Genomic DNA, 25,909 nt, shown 5'->3' on the forward strand with positions numbered 1-25,909 from the left:
TCACTGCCTTTTCTACCAAGAGCAAGGAAACCCAGTCATCCAGGACCTGCAGCAAATTAGGGACCATTTCCTCAAGTGTTTCTATAAGGACTGTAAGTTCCTTGGGCAGGTCCTTTGGTTCAGATGTTTGCCCTTCATGAGGCCTGGCTCAATGGATGACTCATGGCAAACACTCAGCAAACACTTCTTACATGGAATTCTATTTCTAAAGTGTTCTGAATGACTCTAGAATGTATCTCTAAATAAAGGGACCAGCAAATGGCATAGTGGCTACATCGCTGGAGTCCCACATGGCCAACCATGGTTTGAGTCCTGGACCCAGAGACTTGAAACTCATGCCGGGCACATGTGCATGCATGCCCCAAATCCCAAGATGAGAATGGAGAAGGGATGGTGGCATGGCCATCCCCCCTGGGTGGGTGATTTCTTAATTTCTGTCTCTCTCGATCCCCAGCAGGCAGCATGAACACTATAAAAAGAAAAAAAAATCTCTGAATAAAAGAAAAAGAAAAAAAGAAACCAACCTGAATAGCCACGTTAGAGATGGATCCTTGTAGAAACAGTCACACCCCTTCCTCTGCCTTCGTAGTGACGACTGCCATCTGAGGATCTGGTTGCCTCTCTCTCATGCTCAGAGGAGCTGTTTACAAAGCTGTGGAGTAGAGTTTCAGAATCCAAGAAGATTCTGGTGGAGCATCCCAGCTCTCTGTCATGACCCTGCAGGGCAATGAGAGAAGGTCAGACCCAGGGGAGAGCATCCACTGTGGCTGAGCTATTGGCAAGGACCCCAGCCAGCCCACAACAGCCCGATAGGAAAAAGCCACAGAAATGAATGCCCTGTTGCCATCTCCTAGAATGACCACCATGGGCCACACCTAACCAGAGCCAGAGGACCGAGAGCCTTCCATACAGTCTATAAATGTCAGCTCCCATAGCTTGGCACAGGGTGAAGAATCTGAAGGGGGAAACTGAAAACTGGCACGCTTACCACACGGAGATGCCCTCGGGACTTCCTACACACTGTGGAACACTCAGTCTCTGCACCAAATGGGCCCCAGGCCATGACCATTTAAATGTGTGTTTTGCTTTTCATACTTTTCCTCATTCCTCACAAATGTAAAAAATGAACCATTCGGACTGCTGGTTAATGTCTTTCTAAGGCCTTTGCAAGTAAATTGACATAACTTATTGTAGCCACTTCTATTACAAAGCAGAAAAACAATACCAGAAATTTTACATCTTCTGCCCTCCTATGACAATAGAAGAATACTTAGCAAGAAAATAAATTTTGGAGACATTTTTACAGTTCTCTTAAAAGATACGATGGGATTTCAAAACGTTTGTGGGAAAATGGAATAGAAGTATGAGTTTATTTTTGGTGCAAAACGAAATTGAAATCCATGCGTAGTTTTTTCTTACTATACATTTTCCGTCAACTTTTTGAAGACCTCCCCTTCCCTTGTGCATGCAGTGGAATGACTGAAGAAGAAGCCATGACTTTTAATTGGATTGCATTCCTTTAAAAGCAGAGCTACGGGCAGATGGTGGTACGATATTCTGTAAGGCAATCCCACAAGGGAAGGCTTCAGGTTCATATCCCGAGACCTCCCTGGGTAAGCCTGGCATACATGTTCCTATGATTCAGGGCTGACTGGATCCGGGGACCATTCACTGAAAGTAAAAGGATTGGATTGTGGATTGTGGGGTGGTTTGTGGCATAGGATCCTATGAAGGGTGCTATCTCTGTATGTCACTCTCTCACTCATAAAAGAAATAGACAAAAAAAAGTTTTTTTAAAGTAGATGTATTAGCTTTGGATACAACACAAACGGCATGAAGTCTCAGTGACATGAAACAGCAAGTAGGTACTTTTCACTCTGGGCTCTTTGAGCCATCTAAGGGGCTCTTCTTTGGGCTATCAATCAAGCTCACATCCACTCCCACTCCGAGCTACCGGAGCAATGGTCAGGCAGGCACAATCTCCAGAAGGTGAACATCAGAAATTCTCTGAGGGGCGAGTGGAAACCATACACTGCTGTCCTGCCCACATCCTGCGGCCTCGACCAGGCACCCTCCATAGGCTGGGGGAGAACAAGACTCTAACACAGCAGGCTGAGAGCTGCACTCCACTCCTGCCCCACTCTGCACCTCGTGGTCCTGGAATCCCTGAGTAGAATGTGTAGCAGCCAAAAGAGCTAATGCAGCCACCCAAGGCCCTGGATTTATAAATCCTAGAACAGATGGCTATACATACCCTGAATGCTCAGCATTAGTAAAGCCAGAAATAGGTTAAACTTTCATGTCCCGATCGAGCTCTTTTCATAAATTAATAAAGAAGTCTGACAGATATTTTCTCCTGATAATGGACAGAGTTGTCGAGAGGTTCACACACACACACACACACACACACACACACAGTGCTTTGGGTGCTCACATTGTCAACTTTGCCGTAGTTTTAATTCTATGTTCCTTCCTTTCTTTTAACCCCACTCAGTCTACCAATTCTACAGCCAATGGTGTTCACACTGTACTCCTTTGAAAGCAGATACAGGGGGCAGATGATGATGCAGAAGTAAGACAAGATGTTTTACTGTCACTGAGAGGTCCCTGGAACAACCCAAGAGATTCGTATAAAAATAAAAAATAAAATAAAATAAAAACAGGCACAAGCACCAACAGAAAAACTGGAAAGCAGAGCCCGCTGAGTATGGCACTATGTGAGAACTCAGACAGGAAGCCACTCTCCCCAAACCCGCGTCCACATTCCTTCTCTACTTTGCCTCCCTAAGCACGGAGAAAAGAGATTTTGGCTGAGGGCTTGCTAGGAACAGGTAGACGTGAGACCCTCGGCAGCATCCTGGGACGGCCCCAATACCCATGAAATGGCTCGTTCTATTCATGCCTCCAAGTGACGAGAGGATTAGCTAACCCATGAAATTGTTAGGTTTTCATATTACATTCTGCCATACCATGCATGAAATTTTTCAATTCTGAGCCCTTGAATCAGTTATCAGTTAAGTGCTGATTACACTGGAATGTTTAAGCACCAAGAAATGATTCTGCTTTAAAACTCAGTCCAGTTGCTCTCTTTAAAGCAGACTACTAGCTTGCTATATTCCTGAATTTAATTCTATTTTTCAAACCATGGAGGATGACCAGCTGTCCTGGCTTCCCCACAACTGAAGGGTTTCCTGGAATGTGAGATTTTAGTGCTAAAATTCCATAGTTCCCAGTCAGTCAGGTTGATGATTCACCCTCGCTGAATAGTTAGGCCTATTCAACTTTTCTACTTTAATTTTGTCCTCAAGTCAGAAAAGAAAGAAAATACTCCCTGGTTAAAAATCTGGGAGATGACACAAGTTTCCTAAAGTCAACTCCTATACCACCAACCCCCCATCCTCCCACCCTCATCAATCTTGCAAACATCAGTTTGACTTACGTCCCCCTTGCTAATCCTGATGACCAAAGTCAATATAGTAGTTAACATTAAGCTGTGGCAAAGTCAAGAACAATGCTGCTCTAAAGTTGAAACCATAACCCAGATTTTAAGTTAGTATCTCTCAGGGAGGAAATCTCCCATGGAAAAATACCATGGAAAAATCCATTATGTTGACCACATAGATATATTCATTATGGCAAGACTATAATTACAGCGTTGCCCGTCAGGGTTTCCATTATAAATGGGGTCTAAATCTTGGTGGAACACAATTCTTTCCAGCTGGAGTAAACCATGAACAGGTTTTCAGCCCATTGGGAATTTTTCTGAGTTGTTTATAAATTGGCAAGGCTGGAGGTGAGAGAAAGGAAAGGGGAAAGACAAGGTTGGGAACAAAATAAACAGTATGGATTTTCGTTCTTCATGTGTACTTTAAACTGAAACTAAGGACACAAACAAATAAAATAAATAAATAAATAAAAAAGACGGTTAAGGATATCATTCAGGGGCCCAACCGGTGACGTAGAGGTTACCTCTCTGGATTCATGCATGGTCAACTGCAGTTCGAGTCCTGGACCCAGCAGCTTGAAAATCATCTCAGGCACATGCGCATGTGTGCCAAAGATCCCAGGAGCAGAATGGAGGAGAAGGGGTTGTGGAATGGCCATCCCCCACCCTGGGTGGCGATTGCTCACTTTCCCTATCACTGTCTTTCTTTCTCTCTCTCTGGCAAGCACATACACTCTAAGGCAAAAACCCCTAAAAAAAATCATTCAGACCCTAATTTTTTTTTTTTTTGGTCAAAGGTCATGTGCAATTGCCAGAGAGAGAGAAAGGGAGAAAGCACCTCCCCATGGGGCATGATCACACACAATGGGCTATGGGATTTGGGGCATGCACACACATGTGCCCAGCCTGGTTTTCAAGCTGCCAGGTCTGAGAGTTGAACTATAGTCAGCCATGTGGGATTCTGAGGCTCAGAAAGATTTAGCCATTTATCTATGGTCACAGAATTAGCTAGGAACAGAGCTGGGAGGACCCAGGCCTCATTCTGACTTCGTTCCTCCCAGCACTCTGCTCTCCCTCAAAGGACAGTGAGTCCAAAGCTCATTTCTTCAGTGGCTGGTCAAACTTCACGCAAAAGAAACAAGAAAAATTTCAACACTTTTTTTTTTTTTCCAATCTAATGTGCCATCTCTTAAAGTAAACTAACGTAAGGGTGCTGTGCTTTGGTCTGGCTAGCCTGCAGATCTGACATCTGTCCTCAGAGGCAGTGGGTGTGAACTGTCTTATCCAGGGAATCAGATCCTTTCTGTTCTTTCTCAGATCCTCAGCTACCCTCTCAAGAGGTGAAGTCTGAGAGCCATCCTGTACAGTCAGGGCTTCCCTGTTTACTGAGACCAGAGAAGAAAGGAGGCCTGTCCACTTGCCATTCTGCCTATCCTGATGCCGCCTCACCTGCTCACCCCAGGGCAAGACATACCACATCCTGAGGAGGGTCAAGCTTACAGCAATTGCTCCATAAAATCATTGAAGAGCCGCTTGCCCTTGTCTGGTGACCTTGCACAGCATGAGGAGCAGAGCCTCTGCCACAGAGTCCTGGGGATGTGGGCAAAGGCCCCTCCTAGGACTTAGGGGTTCACAGGGCCATCACTGGGACTTATGATAAAATGGTTCTCATAAAGTGACCAACACAGTTCATATTCTACAGAACAGGCATTCCAAAAATTCTAGGTCCCTGTCTTCCCTTCTACCTTTAGGACATATAGAAACAAGAGAAGGAAAAAGATGGGGAGATTCATTCTTGTTGTTGATTTTTATTTAAACTAGAGCCATTGTAGAATGAGTGGTCAAGTTTTGTTTTGCTTTCTTTTAGATAGAGGTTTGTTTTTTTTTCCTATAGGGCACATGCATTTACCAGAGAAACAAAGAGGAAGAAAGTAAGAAATCACTGCGCCCCCCCCCCCAGGGGAGGTTGCCACACCACAATCCCTTCCCCTCCATTATTCTCTCAAGATTTTGAGCACACATGCACATGCACCCAGTGTGAGCTTTAAGCCACTGGGTCCAGGACTCAAACTGAGGTTGACTACGTGGGAGTCCAGCAACAGAACCATTACACCAACTGCTGGTCCCCAAGTGGTCAAGTTTTACTTAGCTATTCAGACTCAACTTTGCGTTCTCCATTGTGGATACTGGTGCAAGTTATAATGCCTCTGGACCCACGTGGGAAAGTCCCGGGTTCACAGCTCAGGGCCTGCCTGTACATGCTGAATGTGTATGTGCACCACCCTCATTCTGGCTTGCTGAGGCTGGGGTGGATTGCAGCATGAAGACCCTGTGGGCAATGCCTGTCTTTTTTTTTTTTCTCTCTCTCATGAAGGAAAAAAAAAGTCTTAAGAATCTGCAGGTCAGTATATCTTTTTTCTTCCCTACCCTCCCCACCCTGCAGTCAGGGAGTCATGTGATTAATCTGAATAATGGTGTAGGGAGTACAAAGGCCCAAGTTGATTTTGTAAGGTTATAATAACATGCAGGACTTTTAGTCATTTATTTTCAACATTTGTCAGCTAAAAATTTAATCTGGCTTAACTTTGACTTGGGTTTGAAATAAATGTTCAAGTGCCTTCTTCTCTTGTTTAACTGATGGTAATATTGAGCCCTAATTCTAAATTGCAGAAAGCCAACTCGCGGTGGAGCGCAACATCACACTGACATTTTAATGCATTAAGCCACCACAGATTTGTTGACTCTCATAACAGGACGTTCTGCGGTGAGCTAGCGAGACAGGCAGAAAAAAATGGAATTTAGTATATTTCATGTTGGTGTTTTGCTTGATGAGAGAAAGTACGCTTGTAGTCTCACGACATTCCCAGCCCTGGGTGGACTGGTGGGACTGGCAGGGAGTTTAGACCTGTTTTTTCCAAGTTGTGAACTTGGCTCTCTGCTGGAAACTCGCGCTGGCTCGAGGCAGCGCGATGTCACTAGGTGGCGCTGGTTCCCCTCTCTCCCTCACATGCAGCGCTGGTCTGTTCTTATAATAATGGACACGAGAAAGACTTGGAGAACTATTGTGGATACCAGAGACAGTGTGGGAGGAGGATGAAAAATGGCGAGGGGTGGCAGGGCGGAAATCGGGGAAAAGAAGGAAGTAAAACATTTAAGAAACACAGAATGGAAAATTATCTATTGATGGCATGTATGGGAGTATCTGTGAGCCAATGAAGAGTGTATTCTGGGTGGGAGAGTTCATTTTGTATGCTGTTATGATATACAGTCATTGATTGTAAAATTAAAAAATAATAATAAATTGGGACCAGCAGTTGGCGTAATGGCTATGTGGCTGAACTCCCATGTAGTCGACCGCAGTTCAAGTCCCAAACCTGACGACTTAAACTCATGCCGGGCACGTGTGTATGTGAGCCCAAGATCCCAAGAGAATGGAGGAGAAGGGATTGTGGCATGGCCATCCTCCATAGGGGGGGATTTCTCGCTTTGTATCTGTCTTTCTGGTGAGCACATGCACTCTATAGCAAAAACCTTTCCAATAATAATAATAATAATAAATATAATGCTACATCTCTTGTCCTTTTAACTGTCAGCTTGGTGGGTTGATTTTTGGTCCGTGGTTTCCCATCAAATACACAAATGCCCATGTGTACTGCACCGCGGGCATGTGAAAAACTTAGCATGTGCATTTGGCATTTCCCAGCAGGTGGCTAGCTTAACTGGTTGGAGCTGTGTCTAAGGGTTTACGAATCTTTAGGAGTTCAAATGCAGTTATTCAATTTCCATAAAAAGGAATGTGACGGATTTCCCATTTTCAAAGGCTAAGCCCTTAAAATGAAGTCAGCATTGATGAAATATCCTGCAACTGACTTGTCCAGGGAGCTAAGCTTTCTCATTCACGTGACTGAAGACACACAGTTCCTCACCTGCATTTTTTACATAGGAAGGTGTTTACTATGGGGACTTACAAATCAGGCTCCCATTGCTATTCTCATTAAGAAAAAAACAAAGTCATTTTTCTGCCCCTGGAGATAGTGAATTCTCTGATGTCCTCCAGAGCTCTGGTGTCCCCAGCTCCGACATTCAATTCCTAATTTGACAGGTCTGGAATAAATGAATGAATGAATGAATTTATTCATTTATCTATTTATTTATTTATAGAGATTTTTGGTATAGAGCGTGTGCACTCTCCAGAGAGACAGAAAGCAGGTAATCATGGGGCTGGCCATGCCACAATCCTTTCTTCTCCATTCTCTTCCTGGGATTTTGGGCACACATGCACACATGCCCAACATGAGTTTCAAGCTGCCAAGTCTAGGACCTGAACTGCAGTTCACTATGTGAGAGTCCGGCACCTTAACCACTATACCACCTGCTGCCCTTGGAAATACTACTTGTATGTTTTTCTCAGACTATGGGATATTATTCAGAACTAAGAAGAAATGAACCACCAAGTCACGAAAAGACATGAAGGGACCTTCAATGCAGATTACTAAGGGAAAGAAGCTAATCTGAAAAGGATACATACTGCAGAGTTCTAACCATATGATATTCTGAGAAAGGCAAAACTATAGAGACAGTAGAAGATCCAGCGACGACCAAGGAGTAGAGGGGAATGAGGGATAAACAGGTAGAGCATAGACAATTTTTAGGGCAGTAAGAATACTGTGTGGGACCCGCAGGAGGCGTGGCAGTTACATGGCTGGACTCTCACATGACTGACCACAGTTGAAGTCCCAGACCCGGAGGCTTAAAACATACCAAGTGTGTATGCATGTGTGCCCAACATTCTGAGAGAAGAATGGAGGAGAAGGGATTGCGGTGTGGCCATCCCCACCACCACCACCACCACCACCACCACAGGGGAGCGATTTATTTCTTTCCATCTCTCTGTCTCTCTGTCTCTCTGGCCTGTGCATGCACCCTATAGTAAAAATCTCTTTTAAAAAATTCTGTGTGATACTATATTGGTGGATATATATCCTTGAGTGTTTATGCAAACCCATAGAAGGTAGAACACCAAGAGTGAGTTCTAATGTAAATGACAGACTCAGTGATAATGACATGTCAGCATTGGTTCATTGATCTTAATAAATATATTACTCCAGTGGGGGGGGTGTTGATAACAGGGGAGGCCATGCATGTGTCAGAATGAGGGATACAGGAGAAACTTCTGTACCATCCTTTCAATTGTGTTGTGAACCTGAAACTGTGTTAAAAAATAAAATTTATACATTTTTTTAAAGTATGCCTTCTCAGCCATAGGCTAAGGCCTCTTCTTATCTTTTGAGATGCTTCATTGAGCACCTATATGAGTGAAGTCCTACACCAAGGGCTGGAAAGACTAAGTCCAGCTCTGGAAGGAAGCTGCACTGCCCGGCTGACATCATTCACCCCTCCTTGACTTGCAATGAGAATCCCCCAAGCTCTCTGTGACTATGGCACACACCTCTCACCCCATGACAGGTGCTTTGTACAAGTTAGAGCCACATGTGTGGGTTTCTTCCAAAAGAGTCACAGATAACTGAGATAAAAGCAAGAAAGGGTCTGGGACTAACCGTTGGTATAATGGCTACGTTGCAGGACTCCCATGTAGTCAACTGTGGTTCGAGTCCTGGACCCAGTGACTTAAACTCACACCGGGCACATGTGCTTGCGTGCCTAAGATCCCAAGAGGAGAATGGAGGAGAAGGGATAGTGGTGTGGCCATCCTCACTGGGAAGTGATTTCTCACTTTCTTTCTCTCCCTCTCTGTCTTTTTGGCAAGAGCACCAGCCCTATAGCAAAAATCTCTCCAATAATAATAATAATAATAATAATGAAGCAAGAAGGGGTTTCCACACCGCCTTCCTTGCTGAGGCATCTCTCTCAAAGTCTAAGCTTGGGATTGCACACACAGTGTTAGGGTTCATCGGTTTGAGTCTAATTTCCTGCTCTGTCCCTGACTTGGTGTGTGACTTCAGCAAGTTATTTAACCTTTCTGTGAGAAAGCTCCCTCTTGTAAAATGAGGGTGATAGTAACAGCCCACGTCATAGGTTCGTGTGTATGGGACTGAATGAGGTAAGACCCATGAAGCTTTTAGCTGAATATCCGGCCCAGATATTCAACACAATGTGAGTGAACATTATTTTTCAAGGTGGGAGGCCTGTGGGGAGAGGAAGATCTACTCTTCCACATGCACATTTTTTCTCCAAGACCTTTGAAATCCTTCAAACTCTCTTGCATTACCCAGGGCAGCCTTTTTCTGCTCTGTATTCCCTGGAAGGGGCTTGACCCATGACAAAGACAAGAATAAAATCAGGCTTCCCGTCTGTTTCTTGCAGGGTTCCCTATCAAGTATTCTGGCAAGAACGCTCGGGCTTTCTTACAGCAAATGTGAAATTCCCCCAAGGTTTCTTTGGGTCAAAGGTAAATGAAAGGAATTTAGACTTTTCTCTAAAGTTGGGGACAGCAGAAATGATACATGGCCTCCCCACAATCGCAGGGCACTATCCAGTGGACCATGATATATTTACTGAGAAATTTTTAATAAATAAACCACAGCCTTGAACCCGTGTGCCCTTATAAACCAGCTGGTTCTCATGGGGAGAGTTCAGGAGTTTTTATGGAGCAATACTCTGTTCTCATGAGAATTTTATTAGAAATTAGAGACTTGAAATGTATCAAGCAAGAAATTTATGAGGTTCCATGGGAACCATCCTTTCATTTTGTCATTCTGGGTTAATTTACTTCTTCATATTCTGTTGATTTACTTTGTACGTTGTAGTCATGAATGCTATTCTAAATTTCTCAGCAAATTCGAGCCAGCTAATTGATTTCTTGAACTTTTCACTTTCCATTTTTATCCTTAAAATAAGAGAGATAATTATCCATAGACTGTTAAAGAAAGTCCCCAAATCTACAGGAAACAACAGTCAAAAATGTGGCCAACCAGGTCTTTTCCAAACGTCAAGGAATAAACAAGAAGCTTAGTGGAAAACATTTTTATAGCCACGTACAATTCTTTGGGTCTCTGACTTTTCCACTTAATAGTTTCTTCAAATATTTTTTTTTGACCCGTGTTTTGTGAAGTACACTGTTAAACTTTTACTCACCAAAAAAACCTGTTGTTTATCATCATGTAACCCAACTTGGAAAACAGCCCACGCCCAGAATAGATGTTTGTGCCGGTGAAGTGGAGAGGAAGTGCTCTAAACAAGTTTCTGCCTTGGGCGTGTTCCAACATTTCATTAGTTGTCTGTGTTAATGGTGTGAGGAAAGATGCCAGGCCCAGACTGGCCTTGGCAAGAGCCTAGAAAGTGAGTGAATGACACAGGAACCAGCCTTCCATTAACCAGCTGACCCCATTGCTGCTATTTGAGCTTGATTCCTGGATAAAGTCCCAAAATTAGGTAATTTTTCTTAATCTCTAAATTTAATTCTTATATTCTAAGTGTGTGTTTTTCCAGCTGAATGCTTGCTGTGGGGGTTCAGGTTGGTTGAGCTACCACCATGGCCTCGTTGGTTTGTTTTCATCTTTTCTCCCCATTGCCCAAAGCGTCTAGGCTCCTATTTTAGAAGAAATATTTATAGTAAAACAATGCCAAGAAGACCCCCTCATTGCTGGGCTTCACGTATCTTGGGACCAGAGGGCCAGCAGCCCTGCCCTGGCACAACTATTCTTTGGACTAATGGAACTTGGTCTTCCTTCTAAGTGCAAACTGAATAATTATTGTCACCATCAGTGAATCTTTTATTCTAAGAGTCTCAAAAGTGCCAGACTCTGTACGACTTTGTATATATTAGCACATTGACCACTTGAAACAACTATATAAAGAAGTCGCTACTGTTTTCCACATTTCACAGATAAGAAGACAGAGACTCAGAAAGGTTATGAAGCCACTCTGTGACCGCAGAAGCAGACTTGGCTCTTACTATGCCCGAACTGTTCAGGGCACAATATCTATGAGAGACAAACAGGAGACAGCAGCTCTGTCATCAAGATGCCCATTGCTGATTCCACAGACCTTGAGAACAGGCCAGCACTCAGATCCCAGTGATGGCCCAGCAGACATGCACATTGTGTGGGAAAGACATTCACCAGCATACGTCACCAAGGAGACACAAAGTAAAACAAGAGATGCCACTGCACACCTACTAGAATAGCCAAAACCCAGAACTCAGACCACACCAAATGCTGACAAAGACGTGGAGCAAAAAGAACTCTCACTCATTATTGGTGGAGATATGAAATGGTACCGCCACTTTGGAAAACAGTTTGACAGCTACTTATCAGATGACACATACTCTGACTATATAATCTGGCAATGACATTCTTCGGTATTTATGAAATGAAAATTTACATTCATATAAAAACCTGCCTAGGAATGTTTATAGCAGCTTTATTCCTAATTGCCAAAAGTTCAAAGCAACCAAGATGTCCTTTAGAAGGTGATTGGATGAATACACTGTGGAACACTCAGGCCATGGAATATTAATTCAGTGCTAAAAAGAAATGAGCTACTAAACCATGAAAAGACGTAGTGGGGCCTTAAATGCAGATTACAAAACGACAGAAGCCAGTCTGAAAAGACTACATCCTGCAGGATTTCAGCTCTGTGACATCTGGGAAAGGCAAAACTATGGGGACAGTAAAAGGATCAGGGCTTGCTGGGGCTAGAGGAGAGAAAGGGATGAATATACAAGGTACAGCAGACTTTTAGGACAGTGGAACCACTCTGCGTGATACCATACTGGTGGGTTTTTCTCATTATTCATTTGACAAACTCTTAGAATGGACAACTTCAAGAGTGAACCCTACTACAAACTGTAGACTCTGAATGATAATGATTAATCGATGTAAGTTCATTGTTGGTCATAAAGAGACCATGCTGGTGGGGGGAGTTCATGAGGGAGTCTTAGGAGAAAGAAGATATACTTTCCCTTCCTCTCAATTTTATCATGAACCTAAAATGGCTATTTAAAAAAGTGGGAATGGGGGGGGGCAGGGATTTAAAAAGCAAAAGAACATTCTAGAAAAGAAAAGATGCCCTGGAAACATTTATTCTAGCACTTCTGGAGCAGAGCACTTCAAAACAGGGTTCCATGATCTTAACCAATGTAAACGCTGGCGCCAGCAGATGGTATAGTAGTTACATTGCTGGACTCCCACATGGCCTACTGTGGTTCAAGTCCTGGACTCAGTGGCTTGAAAATCATGCTGGGCAAATGTTCATGCATGCCCAAGATCCTGAGAAGAGAATGGAGGAGAGGGATCATGGCATGGCCATGTCCCCTGGGGGAGGTGATTTCTTACTGTCCCTCAACTTGTCTCTGTCTGACCCACTCCTACCCTCACCTCTGAAGTGCTCTAAGGCAAAAATCTCTAAAAAAAAAAAAAAAAAGTAATCGCTAATAGAATGGCAAGTCCTACTCATTGCTGTCAAGCACACATCCCATTCTATAGGGGAAAGCGCACTGGTAATAAGATGGAAGACAGCAAGCAAGGCTTTCCGGTGGAGGAAGCTTTGTGGCCAGACTTAAAGGCCACGATGGTGAGGGTCTGGCTCCTGGAAGGACCAGGAAGCAATGGCAGGGGCCTGGATGAGGGCATCTCACTCAGCCTAAGGTCTTTGCTCTGGGTTTTACCTCTAGATTCCTCCACCAGCCAGCATCTTGTTCCTGAGAACTGTTAACAAATTGGTTTTCTTCCATCTCAAGGCAGGCTGTATTTTGGTGACAGGCCAAGAAAAATACCCACTGAATACAAACCAGTCTCATAGAACATGCCCAGAAAAATACCATAGGGAATGCTTCCTATTTAGCAAGCAGCCTCCCTCCGTGCCTTCCCCCAGAGGTCTGAAGCCCCGAGTGCCAGGTTTCTTAGCTGCAGTACCACACTGCCAATTTGTTCAGCCCCTGAGGGGCTATTGGAAACAACAGACAGGTCTGGCAGAACGTTTTCAGCTGCCACACACAGAGAAAAGTCTTCCAGTCCTGGGAAAAATTTGGTCCCCCGGGATGAGCTCCAGAGGGCAGCACCCTCCACATTAGTGGCAGGAAGGCGTGGGCAGCCAGGGGAGTGGAGCGCCATGTTGTTGTCGGAGAACCATGTAAGTCTAGGAGTCTCTGACTTAGCTCAGGCCCTGCCCAGCATCCCAGATCCCAGCTGGGTAAATGAGTCTGGCCCTGTAGGAGATGAAGGAGAGACACCCATTAGAACTGAGGTGCTAAATAGGCACCCACTCATACTCTCACCCTAAGTTCAAGCAATGAACTTACATCGATAAATCGATGTAAGGGACAAGGCAACTCTTTGGTTCTCTTTCATAGGGGCATTAATCCCAGTCATGAGGACTGTACCTGAATCACACTGAAAACACCTGCATTTTGAGAGGACATATTGAAGGCCAATCCCCAAGGCCTCTGCTATGATCTGAGCTAGTAACCTCTGAGTCAAGCCAAACACTCTGTCCACTAGCAATGGACTGAACGCCCATGTCCCTCAAAACCCATCTGCTAGAACCTTAACCCCAAAGCTGATGGTAGTAAGAGGTGGGTTCTTTGGGAGGTGATTAGGCCATGTGGGCAACTCCCCCATAATGGGATTAGAGCTTATTAAGAGGCTTCACAAAGCCTTTGGTCTAACTTGCCCTTTTGTCTTGTGTCATGTGAGGACACCACAGTTCCTCCTGTCTGGAGAATGAAGCCCACACCAGACCCCACACCTACTGGCACCTTGCTTTTAGACTTCCCAGCTCCCAGAGATGAGAGAAATAAATTTCTGTTTTCTGCAAATTACCCAGTCTTAGGTATTTCATCAAATAGCAGGAATTGGCTAAGGCATGGGATACGGTGAGAGATAAGGTGGATGAGGTCCCTGATTTCCAGGAGCACATATTTTAGCAGACTTTTCAATCCACTCTGTAAACTCTCAAATACTAGTTTCTTTAGAGCAGGAACCTATTTTAAAAGGTAGGGTAATTTTCAGTGTGAAGGACGCAGTCATCCAGCTGGACTCTGGCCAGCGTTTCTGTTCTAACTCAAACATGACGCTATTTTCAATTTCGATCAAGCTCAGCTATTCCAGGCCCAATGACTTTGACCTGTGTCCTCCTACATTCTGCTCAAGTTTCTGAGGTGAGGTAAGGCAGGGACTGGAGGGATTCATAACATTTGGAATATCCTCGTCATCCAAGGACGATGGCAGCTGGTTTAGCCTGAGTCATCACTTTTCCTTAAAGAAAGTAGATTACCCAGTCCCTCGTATCTATTTGCTTCCAGCTTAGTCATAGCCTTTCACATGCTTCAAAAACTCCCTCCCTCTCTCTCTCTCTCTCTGAGAAGCAAAGGATGCATCCTAAGAGACATTTAGCACACTAACCCGAAAGTAGGGCAATTGGTTTAAAGCAGTTGGTTGTATATATTAGTCTGTTAGGCTACTATAACATAATACTACACATTAGGTCACTTATAAACTATGGAAATTTATTTCTCACAGGTCAGAAGCCCAGAAGTTCAGTGTCAAGTCACCAGCAGGTTTGGTGCCTGGTAAGGACTTGCTCCCTGGTTCTTGGACGGCACCTTCTCCCTGTGTCTTCACATGGTGGAAGGGGCAAGGCAACTCTTTGGTCCTCTTTTACAGGGGAACTAATCCTAGTCATGAGGAATGTACCTGAATCACACTGAAAACACCTGAATTTTGAAAAGGACACAGTCAATCCACAGCACCCCAGAAGTTATAATGGTGCCTGGAGTTTTATAAATGCTCAATACATAATTGTTGAATAAAGTAGTGATATAATATCTTTGCCTCTGAAATGACATAGTAATAAGACCTCAGACAACCTTCTTCTTCCTCCTCCTCCTCCTCCTCCTCCTCTTCTTCTTCTTCTTCTTCTTCAAGGTTTTTGACATTGGGTGTGTGTGCTCACCAGAGAGAAGGAAAGTGAGAATTCAGCCCCCAAGGGAATGACCATGCCATAATCCAATCTTCTACATTCTCCTCTCAGTATCTTGGGCGCACACACACATGCACCCGGTGTGATTTTTCAAGCCACAGGTCCAGGACTCAGCTGTGGGATAGTGACATGGAGTCCAGCATAACCACTACACCATCTGCTAACCCTCAGGTAACCTTTTGTCAGTGTGAAGAGCCAAAAGTGAGAGACACTCCCAGAGTGGGAGGATGAAGTCTTAGAAACTGAAACTAGTGGAAGGTCCCCAGGATGAAGGTCATGTCCTAGATGGGTTCACCCCACAACAAGAAAACATGAAACATGCTATTGGTCCAGAGCCTCTTCCTATGGTGTCTGGACAGCAACAGGCCAAATCACGGCTCACAGATGTGAGGTGTGATGCCAATGTTAATCTCACACTCGAGCAATAACCACTTTCCAGAAGAAAATCAGTAAAGCAGAAAAAAATTTTACCCACTTCATTTGAAGTGGGATATTTTAATGCTTTTTTTTTTTTTAAATACTTGACTCATTGCCAGTCCTTCTTTCTTACAAAGATGCATCTCTCCATCCTCTCATCCTCATTATCTTCAAGTTTCATCCTTCAAGCTTTCCTTCATGAGTGATCCTCCTACCGCTCTCTCTAGATGCTTCCCTTAAGAATCCAAACATACTTGAGCATCTATTATTAGAAATGATCCTTGAAGACCAGCAGTTGGCATAGCAGTTAGACTCCCACATGGCTGACCATGGTTCAAGTCCCAGACCCACTGGCTTGAAAATCACACAGGGCACATGTGCATGTGTGCCCAAAATCCCAGGAGAATAGAAGAGAAAGGATTGTGTGTGCCCATCCCCCCAGGGGGTGATTTCTCACTTTCTTTCTCACTGTGTCTCTCTGTCTCTTTCTGGTAAGCATACATGCCCCATGGGAAAAAAAAAGTAAAAAAAGAAAAAAAGAAAAGAATGAAATTTTTTTAAAACCTCTCTTGGTCCTGCTGCCTTCTTAAGCAGCTCTTCTCTCCCTTTCCTGCCTCATCTCTAACTCAACCCCTTCACGTGATCTCCATTCTCAAGGCTCTTCCAAAACAGCCAGTGGCCTCAAGTTGGCACTGAGGATATACTTGATTGAGAAGAAATCTCAGAAGCCATCTAATTCAACCTCCCCTTTTAAAGTTGGGGAAGCTGAAGACAAATGGAGATGACACAACCTGCCCAAAGTCACAGAAGGTGAGGTGGACTCGGGACCAGACACCTGATTCCCTTCTTTCCTGTTCAGAGTTCCCTCGGCCCCCACATGACTTCCCATACCATGACCACCCATGAGGGTCCTCCTTTGAAGATGCCACCAAGTGGTACTGTCCAGTCTTGGTGCGCATTTTGGCACAGCTTACCTCCTTGCTCATGACTTACCTGACTCTCTCCTGATTCTGTGGCCTCTTCTGCTCATGCTAATTCTCCTCTTCCCCAGCCCCTGAGATGCTACCCTCTGCCCACTCCTCATGAGCTCTCCCTTAGCTGGCACATCAAAACCTGTTGCTCAGGGACCAGCAGGTGGTGTGGTGGTTAGGGGCACTGGACTCCCACATGGCCAACCATGGTTCAAGTCCCAGACCTGGTGGCTTGCTTTCTCACCTCCTCTCTCTCTCTCTCTCTCTCTCTGGATAAATGTGAATAAATAAATAGTTCAATAAAATCATTTTTAAAAAAAAAAGTTTATTAAAAAAAAAACACACATTGCTCTATCACCAAATATGGAGAGAGAGGGGCCTCTGTAGTCACTACTCCTTTATTCCTACAATTCACGGCACAAATTCTCTGCTGCTCACTTTCCCAATTTACTTTTGAAGTTTAAAGACAAGCTCAAGGATGGATCCTCCCTATCTCATTTTGCATTTCAGCAATAATTATGAAATCAGTGTATACAGGAAGACCCCTTGTTCCCTGAACAATGAGGGAAAGGGTACAGTCCAAAGACATTTTTGAATGATTTAAATTAACTAAATGACTCAGTTTAGTTTGTCACATATGACTTTTTTTTTTTTTTTGAAAGATTTTTACTGTAGGGAGTGTGTGCTCACTGGAGAGACAAAGGGAAATAGAAAGGGAGAAATCACCCCCAGGGGGGATGGCCACACTGCAATCTCTTCTCCTCCATTCTCCTCACAGGATTTTGGATGTACACACACACATGCCATGAGTTTTAAGCCACCAAGTCCGGGACTTGAACTACAGTCAATTATGTGGGAGTTCAGTGACATAACCATTGCACCACCTGCTGGTCCTAGCATGTGACCATTTTAATAATTTCCCTTAAGCAGTATCTAGTTCTCTATTCAGAGTACAGATTCAGTAATCCTCATCAATTTCTTCAGAATCCATCTGAAGACCTGAGTTAAATCTACCCTTGGTAGATTTTGTTCCATAGAAAAGATTCCAGGAGCAGTGGGCTCTACTTGACAGTCAGGGTCAATATCCATGTGCCTACCTAGGAGTTTTTTATTTCATTTCAGTTTATTTTTTGCCATAGGGTGCATGCACTCACAGGAAACAGAAAAAAAGGAGAAATCACACCCCAGGGGGAATGGCCACACTGCCATTTCTTCTCCTCCATTCTCCTTTTGGGATTTTGGGCACACACAGGCACACCCAACATGATTTTCAAGCTACCAGGTCCGAGATTCGAACTGTAGTTGATCATGTGAGAATTCATAGCCTTAACCATCACACCACCAGCTGGCCCCAGTAGTATAATTTTTAAAAAACAAAATTACCGAAATGTACACATGTTGAAATATTCACTTTGCAAGTTAAGTAACATGTGATTGAATGTATAAAAGAAACTGAAATAAAAAAGAAAAAAAGACAAAGAAGAAGAAGAAGAAGAAAAGAAACTAACTAAATAAATAAAGTTATTTTTTATTGAGGCTTATTTCTGTCTGGATGTGCCACAGGTATAAGAATGGGATATTCTGTCTGGAAAAGTTAGTCAGAGAAATCTTTTTTCTTTTCTTTTCTTTGTATCTTATGAGAGAGATGTGTGTATTTGACATGGTCTTACCATGATTTCCTCTCCCAGCCTCGCAGTCAGCTCAGATCACAGACATAAGCCACAGAGGCTCCCCGTCCTCAGTTACCCCACAGTAGTGCCCTCCCATTTACCATGGCTGGGCCAGAAAATCTTTTACTTTCTTTCCTGCTAACGTTCTCACGTCAACCCTTGTACAAAAAAGGAAAAGCAATTCTAGGACGCATTTACTGCATTCTAACAATAGATAACAATAACACTTCAAGCAATAAAGCAATAGCAATACCACATAATGATACTGCTTAAAATACCATCTTTGTGATCGTTGGCAATTTTCAAGATACTTTTGTGTCATGCTTTTGCCATTTCACACAAAGATATACTATTTTTATTTGAAAATTTACATACTTTCAATAAACGATGATGAGAAAATAAAACTCATCATTGAACAGTGGACAGCACAATGCTAAGAGAAACCTCCGGTTTTCGAGTCAAACAGGTCTACTGCTTGGCCACCTGCTCTAATTAGGGGCCTTTGGTTTGGTCTCCTCGTCCACACAATAAGCCTCATGTCAACTCCTGTCGTCAGGGAGCTAGCTGGCCAGCAGTTGTGAGATTATGTAAATTATGCATGAGATTACATGTGCATGTGTGTCCCAAATCCCAAGAAAATGGAGAAATGGAAGAGACAGGATGGTGCATGACCACATCCCATGGACGTTGCTCCTTACCCAACCTCCTTGCATTCCTGTCTTTAGTGAGTGCACCCACCCTTTGCAATTAATTTTAAAAAGAAATAAAGAAGAGAAAAGGCTTCCCCATTTTGGTGGATTTTAGTTCCTTCCTTCTCCTTAGCCAGACACCTGCTGCAAAAGAGAATTCAATTGTGTGCAGAGGCTCTCTGGTTCATGCAACCTCACTTAGCTTACAAAAAAACTAGATGAATTAGGTTGTCTGCAGAAAAATGCATCATGACTTTCCCAACAACCTAGTAAATGCCACCTCAGTGTCCTGAGTGGATCTGCACAGTCAGCTCTCTACTCAGTCGGTCTCATGCTCTTCAGGTACCTCTAGTTATCTGCAGGGCTTAGTTTTCCACCATATCCCAATACAAAGGCCTCCTCGAGGCTGGAGATCATTGCTAGGTAATCACACAAATGGGCCTTCAAATTCCTCACACAAACCTGACTGAAAAGCACTCCTGGTGGAAGTCTGGGTACTACTGGTGGAGCACACTTGTGTTAGCTGGAATGATGGGAAATCTTAGGAAGAGTGACACCAGCTGGAAAAACTCTAAAAGAAGCCCTCACTGTGCTGAGTTAAACAGTTGTGCCAGGAGGAGGGAGGAAGCAATTACTCTGAGCTTGATTTAACACAGGAGGCTTTTCAAGTAGGTGCTCAAGCAGCTGCAGACACTTTTATTTCTAGACCCTCCTTAACAGCACCTCAATATGCATCCTGTCTTCTGTCACTGTTAGGTGCAGCATTGTGTGGCCACTCTTTTTGCAAAGTGTTTTGGAAGTTCTCTCGATTCATCTTGGCCTGGAAGATGGAAAATTGGGACAGTGGAAACATACCATGTGGCCCTGTTTCGTGCCTGGGGCCAGTATACAAGGAGAAACTAAGCAAGGTCAAGAGGAGGTGGCTTTGGCTTGAAGCCAAGTGGAGAGTATGTTAATCCTCTCAAGGGAGGGTACAGGGAGACAGATTCGCAATCAAGCTTCCTTCTCTCAGAGATGGGTTTTTTTGTTTCATTCTTTTTTTGGGGGGAGGGGATGTTGAAGAAGGGGTAGATTATATAAGGGACTACAGAGTCAAGTCATGGCTGTCTATGACTTTAAATCATCCTGTGGCTATTGTTGATTGAGCCAGGCACTGTGCTAAGACTATTATATGCATCACCTCAATTTAATCCTCAGATTGGATTTATAATCCTTTTACAGATAACAAAACTGCTCTAAAGAAAAACTAAGGGGTTCTCCCAACATCCCAAACTGGCTGTTGGCAGAATCAGGAGTGGAAGCCAGAGTTGGCTCTGCCTGACCATCAGCTCCTGACCCCAAGCATTTTCCCAGGACCCTTCTCCCAGACACTTCTTCGAAGATTAGTCCTCCCTCTGAGTACTCACACATTCACTGTCCTCTCCACAGGCACCTGCACTTCCTCCTTCCTGTATTTCTCACACTCATCTGTGCCTTTGACTCGTGTTCAGGAACCGTCCCAGCTTGACTCGTGTTCAGGAACCATCCCAGCCTAAAACCAGCACCTGGTGGCCACAGGTGCACACCGCACCTGTTGCTGTCTAAACATTGGCTGCTGCTGTTGCTTCTCCCACACCAGAAAAGACTGTTAATTAGAGCATGTTACTAGGCTACATTTCTTTTTTTTTTCTTTTTTTTTGAGAGTTGTTTTTTGTTTGTTTGTTTTGCTATAAGGTTCATGTACTTGCCAGAGAGACAGAAAGCAAGAAATTATCCCCAAGGTTGGATGCCCATACTGCAATCCCTTCTCCATTCTCTTCTTGGGATCTTGGGTTATGCACTCACACACACCCGGTGTGAGTTTAAGCCACCCGGTCTAGGACTAGAACTGCGGTCAACTACATGGGAGTCCAGCGACATAGCCATTACGCCATCTGCTGGCCCCACCAAGCTACATTTCTAACCAATACTGCATAAGATGCTAAATATTTGGAAAATCAGAGAATTGAGATTTTAGACAAAGATTTGATTTTCTGCATCTTTAAAAAAAGTTTCTACATATGATACTAGTCATGGGATTTATTCTCATTATGAGAACATCACAAATATTTTAGTTCACCTCCCATTCTGTCACATGACTTATGGTACATCTCTTTAAAAATTAGACATGGCCATGTGACTTACTTTGGCCAATAAAATGTGAAAGCAAGTGTTGTACTTCTGTGGGGAGGGTTACGATCTAGTGTGTGCCTGAGGAAAGCGTTCGAGCTCTGTTTGCACCCAGTAGCTAGCTTGTGCCAGGGGCAGGGGGAAAGAGGCATGTGGAGCAGTGTGGAGGGAAGTTGTGGTGGGGCAGAGAGAACAACACAAAAGAGTTGCATGCAGAGACTTTGAAAGTTAAGATGCTATAGGTGTGGGCTATTAGGATTCTGGACCCTGTGTATCATGCTCCTGTCTGCCAGTTTCTTCTGTTGCAGCTTTTCTTGAACAGTGACTTATTTTAATTATTTCAAACCAGGAATGTTTCCACTGACTCCTCTTTCACCTGCTAGGGTCAAGAAATGGACTGGACATTCTTTCCACGTGGCCTATCGCAGGGTGGTTTTGAGTGGCATTGCAGCTGCATCACGTAAACCCACGCTAGAGCAATGCTGTTGGCCAAACGCAGTCGTGATTGCTTTGTAATAACAAGAAAGAATGTTATTGCCTACTCAGACTGAGAAGCTCACCATTGTGTGGTTCAGATACGTGTTATAATCATCATCATGAAGGAAGGCCTTTCAAAGCATCGTTCTATACTGAGTCTTGGCATTGGGGATCTCTGAGTATTAAGTTTCAAGTACTTTCTTACAAGTATAAGATGTTTACCTCATCTTTTTACTTTTGTGTGTAGTTCTTAAAATTATAGAAAACATTTTAAGGGAAATCAAACTCAGAAACTTGAATACAGAGTAATGCCTACGTTTCCAAGTGTATACTACATTTTTCTAAGATATTGATTTTACTGTTTAATTGCAGTAAAAATATTTTTATTTATACATTACGTTAAGGAAGCAAGCAATGCCTACTGCTCCAACATTTTATGGAAGCTGCTTTAAATCAAAATATTTAGTTTTTGATATTCATATAATCAATAGAGGGTGCATTCATGTTTTTTATTGGGCTTAGTACCTTGTTTTTTTTTTTAAGAGTATTTTTCTACTACATACTAAATTTACATGGTTTTAAAGTTACTGCATCTAGACAACCGTAAATGTTATTTCTTAACTGGTGCATGCCTAATACCTGCCATTTTTACTAAGTATGTGATCTTTTTATAAAAGCACATTAACTCAAGTTTAAAGTTAAGTAAATTTACTCTTAACAAAAAAGACTTTTGAAAAAGTAAGTTATTTACGTCATTAAAAATGTTAAGAAATTTGAAGCTATTTACTATTCCTGCTTCCACAATTCCAAATATTTATCTTGGTGTATATATAGTTACTTCAACAGAACTTATTTTGTTTTTAATAAATATAAACATGAGGGACCAGCAGAAGGCATAATGGTTACTCGATTCCCGCATAATTGACTGAGGTTTGAGTCCCAGACTCAGTGGCTTAAAACTCACACCAGGTATGTGTGCATGTGTGCCCAAAATCCTAAGAGGAGAGTGGAAGAGAAGGGACTATGGCGTGGCCATCATCCTGGGGGTGATTGTTCACTTTCTGTGTGTCTCTGACTTGTTGGCAAGCATGTGTGTCCTATAGCAAATATTAAAAAAAAAAAATTATATACCTGAAATTTTTGTATGTAAACACACACACACACAATTTAAAACCTAGTGTATTGTGCGTACTCTCCCTTTTCTTGTCGTGGCAATTGAGGGAGCGTGTGTTGCAATGAGGCTTTCTGTAAGTCAGGATCCCTAAGGATTACAGAAAACAGAGATGCCTTGCTAATTGCCCTGATCATGTAACCTGAGCCAGGAAAACCCTACTTATCCTCAGTCTGAGAACCTGAGTGATTTATCATGGTGTGTTACCATAGCATCAGCTAGCCCACCTAATTAGTACTATCATAGAAACACTTTTAATCATATGTCAGATGATGGGACATGGAGGCGGGGTGCCAAGGAAGAGGTGGGAATGGGGATGACAAGGGGGGCGGGGAGTTATAATGTGGCAGTTGATGGCACAGTGATAAAACATGATGTTCCAGAGGCTGGTCCACATGGAAGTGTCCTGAGTTCACATCCAAAGACCTCCCTGAGTTCACTGCGTGTGTGTCATGCGTGTGCCCATGGTCAGGGGTCTGGCTGAAGCTGGAGATGGGTCACAGTGGCAAGACTCTGTTGAAAGTGCTCTGTCTCTCTCTTTCTCTGTCTCTCAGAAAAGAAAGAAACTTTAAAAGAAGAAAGGGAAAAAGCACTTTCTTACATCACATGCCCAGTTTCCAAATGTGAAGAATTCACATGAGACCATGACTAGCTGAAGTACTAAAGGAAAGAGCAATATTATTTATTTCCTGATGACACCTGAAAGTATTAGGTTTTCAGAAAAGTCATAATGCATTTTTGCATAAAAAAGAACAGAAAAAATATGTCATGACTTTTCTACCTACCCAATAGCACTGGATGGGAAAGCTTTTCAGAGGCTATCTCCTGACCAACTTTATGTCATTAAGAAATGTAAGCCTTACAGAGTTTCAATTTGGGACAATAAAAGTTCTGAAAATGATAAAAAGACAGAGGAACTTTAAATGTGTATTACTGTGAGAGAAGCAGGTCTGAAAAGGCTATAAGCTGATTCCAACTGTATGACATTCTGGAACAGGCAAAACTGTGAGGACAATAAAAAGATCAAGGATTTACAAGAGTTATAGGGGAGGCAGGGATGAACAGACAAAGCACAGTGAACTTTTATGGCAGTGGAACTCCCCTGTATGATACTATAACGGTGGACACATCTCATTATACATTTGTCCAAACCCACAGATTGTAGGACACTAAGAGTGTACCCTAATGTAAACTACCGGCTCTGAGGACCAGCAGATGGCATTATGGTTACGTAGTTGGACTCCAATATAGTCGACCACGATTTGAATCCCAGACTCAGAGGCTTAAAACTCTGGCCAGACGCACATACATGCATGCTCAAGATCTTGAGAGGAGAATGGAGAAGGGGTTGTGGCACAGCCATTCCTCTTGGGGAGCAATTTCTTGTTTTCTGTTTCTCTGTCTCTCTCTCTCCAGGGAGCACTATAGCAAGAGTCTCTCTCTCTCTAAAAATAAATAAATAAATAAATAAATAAATAAAACCTCTGGTCTCTGGGTGATAATGTTGTGTCAGTGTTGGTGTGTTGATTGTAACAAACTGTAACACTCCAGTGGGGGCTGTTGATAATGGGGAGGCCATGCATGTATGTGTGGGGTAGGGGGTATGAGAACTCTCTACTTCCTACTCCACTTCTGTGTGAACCTAGAGTGTATTTGCCAGAGAGAAAGAGTGAGAAAAAAGGAAACTGAAAAGGTACCCTCCCATGGGGCATGGTCACACTGAAATCCTTCTTCTCCATTTCTCTCTCTTTTAGAGATTTTGGGCACACACACACACACAGACACACACACACACACACACACACACACACACACACATGTTCCCAGCGTGTTTCTGAAGCTACTGGGTTTGGGACTCAAATTGCATGGTCAGACATGAGGGATCCAGTTGCCTTAACCACCAAATCACAGGCTGACCCAAAAATGGTATTAAAAAGGAGAAAAAAGTTGTGGAGATAGAATTTATTCTCATTTTAATGAGAGTACCACAAACATTCCAGTTGCCTCCTTGTTCTGTCACATGAATTATGACATATCCTCTCTTCTTTGAAATTTCATGTGACCCTGTGACTTGCTTTGGCTAACAGAATATGAAAGCAAGAGATATACACCAAAAGTGGTGTCTGCACAGCAATGCACACATACCACCACTGATATATACAATTAGACATGGATAAAATAGGGGCTGGCAGGTGGCATGGTGGTTAGGGAGCTGGACTCCCACATGGCCAACCATGGTTCAAGTCCCAGACCTGGCAGCTTGCTTTCTCACTTTATCTCTCTCTCTCAATCTTTCCTTTTCAACTCCAGCAAAGGTCAGGCACCCTCTGGCAAATTAGGCGGAGGAAAGAACAAAAAAGAAGACACAGACACAAAGGAAGAAGGCCATGCCATGTGAGTACAGAAACCTCTCTTTTAGATATTTTGGGGACACACACACACACACACACACACACACACACACACACACACACACACACACACACACATGTTCCCAGCGTGTTTCTGAAGCTACTGGGTTTGGGACTCAAATTGCATGGTCAGACATGAGGGATCCAGTTGCCTTAACCACCAAATCACAGGCTGACCCAAAAATGGTATTAAAAAGGAGAAAAAAGTTGTGGAGATAGAATTTATTCTCATTTTAATGAGAGTACCACAAACATTCCAGTTGCCTCCTTGTTCTGTCACATGAATTATGACATATCCTCTCTTCTTTGAAATTTCATGTGACCCTGTGACTTGCTTTGGCTAACAGAATATGAAAGCAAGAGATATACACCAAAAGTGGTGTCTGCACAGCAATGCACACATACCACCACTGATATATACAATTAGACATGGATAAAATAGGGGCTGGCAGGTGGCATGGTGGTTAGGGAGCTGGACTCCCACATGGCCAACCATGGTTCAAGTCCCAGACCTGGCAGCTTGCTTTCTCACTTTATCTCTCTCTCTCAATCTCTCTCTCTCTCTTTCCC

Source organism: Tupaia chinensis, unplaced genomic scaffold (assembly GCF_000334495.1).
Source record: "Tupaia chinensis unplaced genomic scaffold, TupChi_1.0 Scaffold144089_1, whole genome shotgun sequence".
NCBI lineage: Eukaryota > Metazoa > Chordata > Mammalia > Scandentia > Tupaiidae > Tupaia > Tupaia belangeri.